The sequence below is a fragment of the Lissotriton helveticus genome, chromosome 2_1 (genome assembly GCF_964261635.1).
Source record: "Lissotriton helveticus chromosome 2_1, aLisHel1.1, whole genome shotgun sequence".
In the NCBI taxonomy this organism is placed as follows: domain Eukaryota; kingdom Metazoa; phylum Chordata; class Amphibia; order Caudata; family Salamandridae; genus Lissotriton; species Lissotriton helveticus.
In genome coordinates, this window is record NC_136059.1 from 998,086,618 (window position 1) to 998,096,006 (window position 9,389).

General features: G+C 40.9%; 1 non-coding gene across 1 annotated transcript; it reads right to left on the minus strand.

Annotated features, from left to right (window-relative positions):
• Positions 1 to 4,843: 4,843 nt before the first annotated feature.
• LOC144820523 (U2 spliceosomal RNA) lies at positions 4,844 to 5,034 on the minus strand. Its single transcript, XR_013607824.1, has one exon. It is a non-coding gene; the product is annotated as a U2 spliceosomal RNA (small nuclear RNA).
• Between the last annotated feature and the right edge of the window lie 4,355 nt (positions 5,035 to 9,389).

The following is a 9,389-nucleotide window of genomic DNA, read 5'->3' on the forward strand; positions in this document are numbered from 1 at the left end:
CTTTGCTGTATATAATTTACAGGAAAGGGAAGCTTGCTCTGAGGTTGCTTTCTGTGACGGGGAAAGCTCGTTTCCCTGCTGCTTGCACTCGATCTGCATGATTTAGTCTTTAAGGAGGGAAGATTGCATTGCTGTTGCCCAAGTTGGCATCTATCCCTTGAGAGAAGGAATCTGACATTGCTGCTGCCCAGTCTGTATCTGTTCTGTGGAGGAGAGAAGCTTGCCCTGTTGATGCTTGAGCTGTACCTATTTCGAGATTAAGGGTACATTGTACTGTTGATACCTGTAACAGAACCTTTTCCTGCTCTTCTCATTTCTGCCACCGATTCTATGTCTTAAGGAAGCTTGCAGTGCTGCTGTCCATGCTATGATGTGCAACATCACAATTTCAGAGCCATAGAAGCTAATGCAGCAGTTGAGATGGAGGCACTAAAATATGGAGAGGTCTCTGAATATAAATTACATTCTGAAAAGACACCAAGCATTCTAAACTACAGACAAGATGTAAATGGATCACGGGTATTCCTTTGCAATAGGCGTTTATTGGGTAGTTATTTGGAATGAATTATGAAATCCCTCCTAAAAATCTATTAGCCAGCTCCCCAACTGAAAGGTAGGTGGTGTAATATTATAAAACTGGACGATCAATCAGTCCTTCGTTCATCCCATATAATAATGGGAGGACAATTCCACATTAAAGAGTGTTCCTCCTCAAATGTGCCAAATATGTTCATTTATTGGATATCCACATGCCGGATGACGTGCACGATTTAATCATACTTATTTTCGTGTATACAAAATACTAGAACTTTTTTGTTTCAACATATGTAACAATGCTTCTTACACGTGATACTGTTGTTGTTCAGCCCGCCATTCTACTCTTTTGGGTATAGTTACAACTTTGTATACATCGTATTTTACTAAATGATATTGATGGAGCGCGCAGTTCACCCGACTATAATAATTTTACCAGATGCACAATTGGGCCCATAAATTCAATTCACCATATTTATTAATCGGGTAACCTACACTCTACTACCAGTAACCCAGTTCATTCCTATTTATTTCCAATGTACCCGACTTACCAATCCTCGTCACAGGTACCTATGATCACAATGGATCAGGGAGCTAGCTGTAAAAGATAAGCAGTTCACCAAACCACAATGACATTTATTATATTTGCACTCTTTATAATAACCACAGACTCAGGAAGTTTTGAAAACCTTTATCTAGTCTTCGTCAATTTCAGAAAACATAAAATTCACAGTGAGTAAACTATCAATGACCAAGATTATGAAGATAGTATAGCCATGCAGGAACAAAATAAAGCCAACCATTTATGAGTCTAAAGGGAAGGTAAAAACAGGGAACATTCTATCATGAACTCATAGAAGTTTTATTTAGGAAGCTGATTCTAAAGGACGGGAACATAAGGAGCATACTAAACTTTATGGTTTCCTACAGGATGGGTAAGAAAAGGGAACACGCTAATAATTCAGAAATGACTTTTCGGGTCCAGTAAAGGAAAGGTAAAGAAAAGGAACATCTATTATTTCAGAGACAATACTTCAATATTCAACCTATAAGGTAGGGAAAAATGAAACATTCTAATAAATGCACTTTCACGATTTTAGAAATTGTCAAAGGAAAGGGTAAGAAAAGGGACATATGCAATTACAATTTAGCAAGATTTCAGTAAAGGATAAAGGTGATAGGACGCAGATGTGTTTCCCTCACAGATTTATATTTACCTAGCACGGGGTGGAGACCAACCCTGGCCACGGGTCAGTTAAGGACAGAAGGAACCCCAAGGAATGCAGTTGCCAGTAGGCCAGCAGGTGCAGAATGGAAACCAAGGACAGGAAAACCAGATTAGGATCAGGACAAGACCACCAAAGTTGAGACCAGCACCCGCAGTTCAGTTGCAACGCCTGCGCTACACCTTCTCTGCAGCTATCAGTCAAAACCCCAATTGGGTTCTCGAATTCCCCAGCAAAGTGCTTCGCCAGCACTTAAGGTTCTCAAAACCCCGAATGGGTCTGTGAGTCAGTCTGACAGAGTGCTCCGCAGCACCTCTGTTTCTCGATCAGCTATTGAGTGCGTTGGGTCAGTGACAGGTCAGCTATTCAGACAAGTCGGACGATTTCCCTAGCTAAACCTAGGCTAGTTATACTGTTTTCGGGTCAGTGTACCACCCCCCAAATGTTGCAAGTGTACGAATCCCCAATTTCGATTGGTCAAAAGAAAGGACAGGTCATCACACCAACTAGGATTTGACTTTCTCAAGCCCCTAATTTACATCCTCTGGGACCGCCCATTGAATTTGGGGTTCCCATGACATGTGCTTTACACATAACAATGAAGAATACAATATTCATATACAATTGTTACAAATGCGGTACAGTTCAGCTTCGTCTTGCTGGGTCACAGGTCGGATCCCAGGAGCATCTTGGCTGTGGCTGCCAGCTGGCTGGGTTCCACTGCTACAATGTTTTCTTCCCTCTGCCATGGTGACTTGCGCTGTAGGGACTTCTAAGATGGAGTAGTAAGCACCTCCCAGGCCCAAAAGATTCGATACATTAAAAGTAAAGGAAAACAATTTAGAACACAGAAATAAATGATTTCACTATATACCAGGAATCCCCATATAACTCCCATTACTTTATAATAACTATAGCATTAGGATTAATGCAGACAGACAGCCTAGCAAAAAGCTGCAGTGCAAGCTTCGGGCATGTGGGAACACAAAGCAGCCATCTTAGATTTGATGCGCAAGTGCAAAGGTTCCCCCCAGAACTGCGAGTACGTCAGGTCACATGGGTATGACCAACGCATGCGCAGAAGAAATTCCCGCGTAGCAGCAGCCATTTTAACAGCAAGCGTATTAGGATGAGTAAACACATAGGCAAGCATCACTGGGACACCCAAATGTAAGAATAAAGGGGAAATTAATAAGATAAACAGATTGATTTAGTTCTTTAAGGTTATTCGAGGTTCTTGAATTCAAGCAAGTCGCTTTACGTGCGAATCCTTGCTCCATCAATCCCCTCTTTGATGATATTTTATATAATCACAAATTAATGGAACCAGATGCCAACTTCTCACATTTTCCCCAATTCAATCTCTTCAAACATTCTATTCAGCTTTTTCTCAGTCTCTTTATTAGGGTGAGAATTTTTCACCCTTTTATAAATCTGATTATTCAGTTCTTCTAATTCAAGTTCATCCACATTTCGTTTCACTCCTCTCTTGTTCACAGTATATTTCTTTTGGTGCTTTCGATATTTACAGCAGATTATGATTGTAAACACTGCTAAACCTATTCCCGCAATTGGCATCAGTACTTTACTCAAAAGACTTTTACCTAGGTTAGAAAACCAATGACCTACAGCAGAGAGACCATCAATAAGTCTCTTCCAGGCACTGTCAACCTCCAGTGGTTTAAGGGCTTTTTCCAAATTAGTAATGTTCCTCACATACCCTTTGATCTTCACACTTTTGTCAGGTATGTAAGTGCAACAATGTTGCGCTTTCAACATTCTGCAGACTCCGCCCTCTTTTGCCAATAGGGTGTCAAGAGCAAGTCGATTTTGTAAAACCATAAATCTGATCGCAACCATTTCGGTATTGACCATCAGGAAACCTCCAGCAGTGTCAGTAGATAACCGATCCACTACTGTTGACAATTTGCAAATTCTGTGTGTGTTCAGAGTCACTCCCACTGCAGGTATCAATGCACTAAATATATCACCTACTATTTCACCAACACTTTCTCGTTTACTATATACTAATTCATTAGTCTTTTCAGTGCTTCCAGTGACTTTCCCCACATGGTATATCTTTGGGAAGACAATACCAAAGTAACAGCTTCCGTACCAATGGTCGGGCAATTTGATGTAAGCTTTATTTCCACATATAAAATAAAATCCAGGAAACACAGGCTCTGACCCATCTTTGAAACCCCAATCACCTTGTAATTATGTTCGCATTCACTGGAACAAATGAATATGTTATTATAATAACTAGTATTTCTCTATGAAGACAAAGTTTCCCTTTCTTTTCGAAATCCAGCAACATGGCAGCATTAGCTCCACCATTTGAGGTGTTCCCTATGCTTTCAACCCATTTAGGGGTTTTCTGATTTTTGTCTTTTGCTTCCTTTTGGAAACATTCTCTTCTCTTCTCTACCATATTTAGAAACTCTTTCTCTTTTTCGTGTAATGAACAGGTCAAGTTATTTTTGTGTGCGTCATCTATATTTATTTTACCTACAGTTAGAAAATAATCACTCATGTATTTTGCTACATCTCTAGTTGTATGTACAGGATTCAGGTTTCTTCGGACAGGAAGTTCCGAAAATGTCACATCAACATTTGAATAATAATACTGTAAAGGTCCTCTCCTATAAAATAAACTAGTTAGAATGCTACAGGAAATTCCATAGGTTACGGGTAAGTCGTAGTAAGTCACACCTTCAGCTACTGAAGTGGCAGGGCAGCTTCATGCAGACATAACAATCATCTATTTCCATAGTTTCTACATAATGTACTAACAGGTTTGCGAAAACATTCAAATGAGTTCTGTTCTTGATTTTATTGAAATGTAATCCTTCCTCATCTGATGCTTCTAAATCTAACTTTGTTTGCTTTAGGCTAAGTGGTTTGTCTAGTGTATCTACTCTTTGTGGTGTATTTCTAGTGTGTGATTCTACAGTATCGTCTGGTAGGTTATTATTTGGGTACAGACTTGGATTTTTACTCATCATAGAAGGAATAGCTATTGTTTTTTTTTTTTAATTTTTTTTTTTTAATTTTTTTTTTATTTTTTTTTTTATTTTTTTTTTTTTTTTTGCACCATTCCTGGAGGTACTGCAATACCAGGTTGATGCGTGGAGTGGACAGAGCAAGCTCCTATTCCATCTCCCTGTTCCAAAAATCAATTTAATATATGGTCCCCAGATAGAGGACGTATCAGATATTAAACTGATAAGAACAGATACTACACTTGATCTTAGCCAAAAGGCCGAGAAGCGATAAGGAATAGCTATTGTTAGTCCTATTCAAAGTATTAGTACTATTGCTGCACTGCATAAACCTACTTGGCAGCATGTCTTAAAACAACCTCGTCTCGGTCTCCCATTCACAGAAGAATCAAACATTTTGACTTCGAAAGAAGCTTCAACCCCTCTTTGTAACTCTGCACAGCTTGCTTACTCGAGGTAACTTTTCAGGTTGGTTTCGCCTCTTCACTGGTCTGGGCAGAAATCAATTCTTCATCACTTTTGTCACTTATTTCCAAATTCTCAAAAAATTATCGGCTGATTAATCTCCTAGATATAGGAGAGAAAGTATTCTCTAAAATCGTACTAAAACAACTGAATACATGGGTTGATGGGTGCCAAATAATTCCCATAGAACAGGGTGGTTTTAGAGCGGGCCACTCGACAATAGACCACGGGTTTGCTTTATGGGCGATGGCGAGGAAGTCGACGGAACAAAACGGCAAGCTATGCTGTTGTTTCGTTGACTTCAAAGCAGCCTTTGACTCTGTGGATCGGGCCTGCCTATGGGAGACACTAAAGAGGTTAAATATCCCAAAAGACCTACTTACCATAATAACAGAACTACATATGGAAAACTGGGGGCAAGTAATTAAAGATACGGGGGGCTCCCTAACTCCCAAAATACCCATCGCTAATGGGCTAAGACAGGGCTGTGTGTTGGCCCCCCAGCTCTTTTCGATCTTTCTGTCAGATCTCCCGGCATATCTTGAGGTGGAGGGTAGTGCCAGCCCCAAAATGGATGGAAACAAGATACCCTGCCTATTTTACGCGGATGACCTGGTGATAGTAGACCAGACTGAGAGAGGCCTCCAAAGAAAGCTTAATGCCTTTAATACTTACTGTGCCAACAAATACTTAACTATCAATCTGGATAAAACCAAAACCCTATGCTTTGGGAAAAAACAAAGCAGATTCAGCTGGTACATAGGTGACCTCAAACTAGAGACAGTAAATGAGTACCGATATTTGGGTATATGGTTCGACAGGACTTTAAATTGGAATACCCACTTGGAAACGCAAAAAGCAAAGGCACTCTCCTCCATATGTGGCCTAAAAAGGTTCAATGGGGACTATGGTGAGAAGTCACACCGACCAATGCTCAGAGCCTTTGATGCAATGATCCCCCCCAAGTTTTATATGGCGCAGAGATCCTTTATTTGAGCGGTAAGGGATCTTGGGACATGATAGAGGGGAATTGCATAAAAAGGCTCTTATCACTTCCTCAATCTGCAATGATACAAGCCATCAGAACCGAAATAGGTACAAAGTCCTGGGTGATATTAACCCAGATGGCTGTGATCAGATTCTGGAAGAGATTAGAAGATCCCGAAAGCAAAAAAGTAGCATACTGGTGTCGCAAAGAAATTCAGAAAAGCGAGCTAAAATGGGCAAAGACCAGTAGGGAAAAATTGAAGGGAATTTGTAAATCACTCGAGATCGACTTGGACCTGAGTTCATATCAAATCCCTATCACTAAAGGCGATCTGAAGCAAAGGGGGAAAGAGGTCTCGAAATTACTTGATATAGGTTACCTAACAATGAAAAAATCTGTGGCGCATATGTTAAATGCTTGGTCCCATGATAACTGGTTCCCATACCTCGATAGATTACCCAATCGTGGTTACAGGCAAGAGATCTTGAGGCTTCGAATTGGGATCAATCCATGGGTAATAAACAGAGACCTTAAAATAAGAATGTTAGATCAGGAAGGTTGCTGTAGGTGTAATTTGGGAACTAAGGGTGATCTGCTGCATATCCTGTTAGACTGTGCGGCACTCCTAGATCATAGGAAAATTTGGCTGCGCCCAGTCTTCATAAAATATGAGGTAAAAACAAGGTCACAGGCGGCCAGCCTCTTAACAGAAATTCCCTACATCGATATTGTAATAGCCCTCGGGAAATTTATAAAGGAGGCCCTGAGTGCGCGGAGAGCCAAAGAATAACATGTAGTACTGTATGGTTTTTAGCGGAACAAAATCCGGGAGTGATAAGAATGTGAATAGGTTTTAATATATAAAATAAGTTTTAAGATAATTGGAATTGTACTGATTTTTGTATTTTTGATAACGGTGTGTATGAAATTTTTTAATGGATACGTTTAAAAAAAATAATAAGTGTATGATATTATGACGCATACTCCATTCGGCTTTATGCTCACTGTATTGTTTAAAGACTATGGTCACAATAAACATATATTAAAAAAAAAAAAAAAAAAAACAATTCTCAAATTCTTCCAACACAAAATAGGTCCACTCAGGACTTGGGTATTTGTTGTTTAGTTTCTTGATACGAGCACTTCTTCTCTTTGGCTTTGTCACTACTGGGTCAGTTTGGCTCGAGACCTCATTCACCTGTTCAGATTCTTCGTCTATTTTCTTTAGTCGCAATCTCAGTCTTTTCACAAATCTAGGCACTGAGTCACCCTTTCTGAGTCTTTTAACTGGAACTGTTTCTTGACTTTCTTCAAACACCCTTTTGTTTTCGTTCAGTTGTGGCACAATTTGTTCTAGTTCGTCTTCTGTATTTCTCCCTAACTGACTAGGTCCAGGTCTTTCATCAGTTTCTTCTGCCTGGTCACTAAACTGGCCTTGTTCAGGTATATGTTGATTTCGGCTTTGATCTGTTTCTATTTCTTCTTCCTGAACACAATTGTCTAGTTCTATCTGATCCTGTTCAAGCTCTTCGAACCCTTGATTTTCTTCCGCTTGAACCTCCGCCCTAATTTCTATCTGTCCCTCTTCTGGCTCAGGAGTTCTTGGTGGAGTGTCAATTACCTGTTCTCTCCCTATCTGGTCCTCTTCAGAATCAGATTTGACTTGGATTTCGATGATCTGAGTACCTTCTTCTTCACCTGTCTCGTCCTCACTATCCCACTGTCTATCTAAATAGATTTGTCTTCTGGTTCGTATAGGGTCGATAGTCAGATCGATTATTGGGACCCAATCTTCTTGACTGGAGCTCGGTTGTTCTTCTTCAGCTACTTTAGGACCGATATCTTGGGACCCCCTCAGCTGCACAACCTTCTGCTTCAGTTTCTTCAGGTTCAGTCACTTTCTTCGTATGGTTGGCATGGATCCAGCGAGGTACTCCTGCACACTTCACAGCTGTGGTGGTAACCAGGATCACCTGTCGTGGCTTTCCCCACCTTGGTGCAAGGCAACTTTTCTGAGTGTGTTTCTTTATTACGACCCAGTCACCTGGATTCAGGTCATGTGCTGGAGTCGTTGGCCTGGCGACGGCGTCTCCCTCAACCTGGCGAGAGATAGAACGCACTTGGTCAGCCAGTTCTTTACAGTACTCTAGTACCAAATCATCAGATATGCTTATCAGTTTGTATCCTGGTACCCATGCTTGCCGCATTGCTCTTCCCATTAGTATTTCGCGGGGACTCAAGCCCGTGTTCCGGTCTGGAATACTTCTGAGTCCCATCAACACAAGTGGCAACGCATCAGGCCATTCCAATTGAGTGTATTCACACATCTTTCCCAATCTCTATTTGATTGTGCCATTTATCTGTTCTACCACTCCAGAAGCCTCTGGTCGGTATACACAGTGCAGTTTTTGCGTGATTTTGAATGCTTCACAGATTTGTTTTATTATTTCATTCTGAAAATGCCCTCATCTGTCTGATTCAATCATGACTGGGAATACGTACCTAGGTATTAGTTTCCTAGGCAATAATTTGGCTACCGTGATGCTGTCATTTCTACAGGCAGGGTAGGCTTCCACCCATTTTGAAAACAGGCAGACAATGACAAGTAGGTATTTCATTCCTCGACAAGGGGGCAACTGAATGAAGTCAAGTTGTAGTCTAATAAAAGGGCCTTCTGCCTTTCCAATCTTTCCTGGCAACACTACAGTTTTCTTTCCTGGGTTAAATTGTTGACAGACCAAGCACCTCTGGCAGAGTGCCTCTGCTACGTTTCTGAATTTCGAATTGAACCATGTCTGTCTAAACATACGGATCATTGCGTCTCTGCCTAAATGTGTGACTCCATGTATCAGCCTAGCCATAGGAGCAAGCAGACAGTCTGGCAACACAGGCATACCATCCAAGTAAACAATGACACCATCATCTGCCCTTCTCTGACAACCAAAGTTTCTCCACCTTTGTTTTTCTTGTGGCTCTGCTGTGTCCTGTAAGTCTCTCACTTCCTCCCATGTATTCACTCCTTCTAGCATCATAAGTTGGCAGCTGTTTCCGTTTTCCCCAACCTTTACATTGATTGCTATTCGGTATTTTGCACAATGTTGGGCTAACTGGTCAGCATACCGATTACCTGCTGTCACTTTGTCATCGCCAGATTTGTGAGCAGCACACTTGACC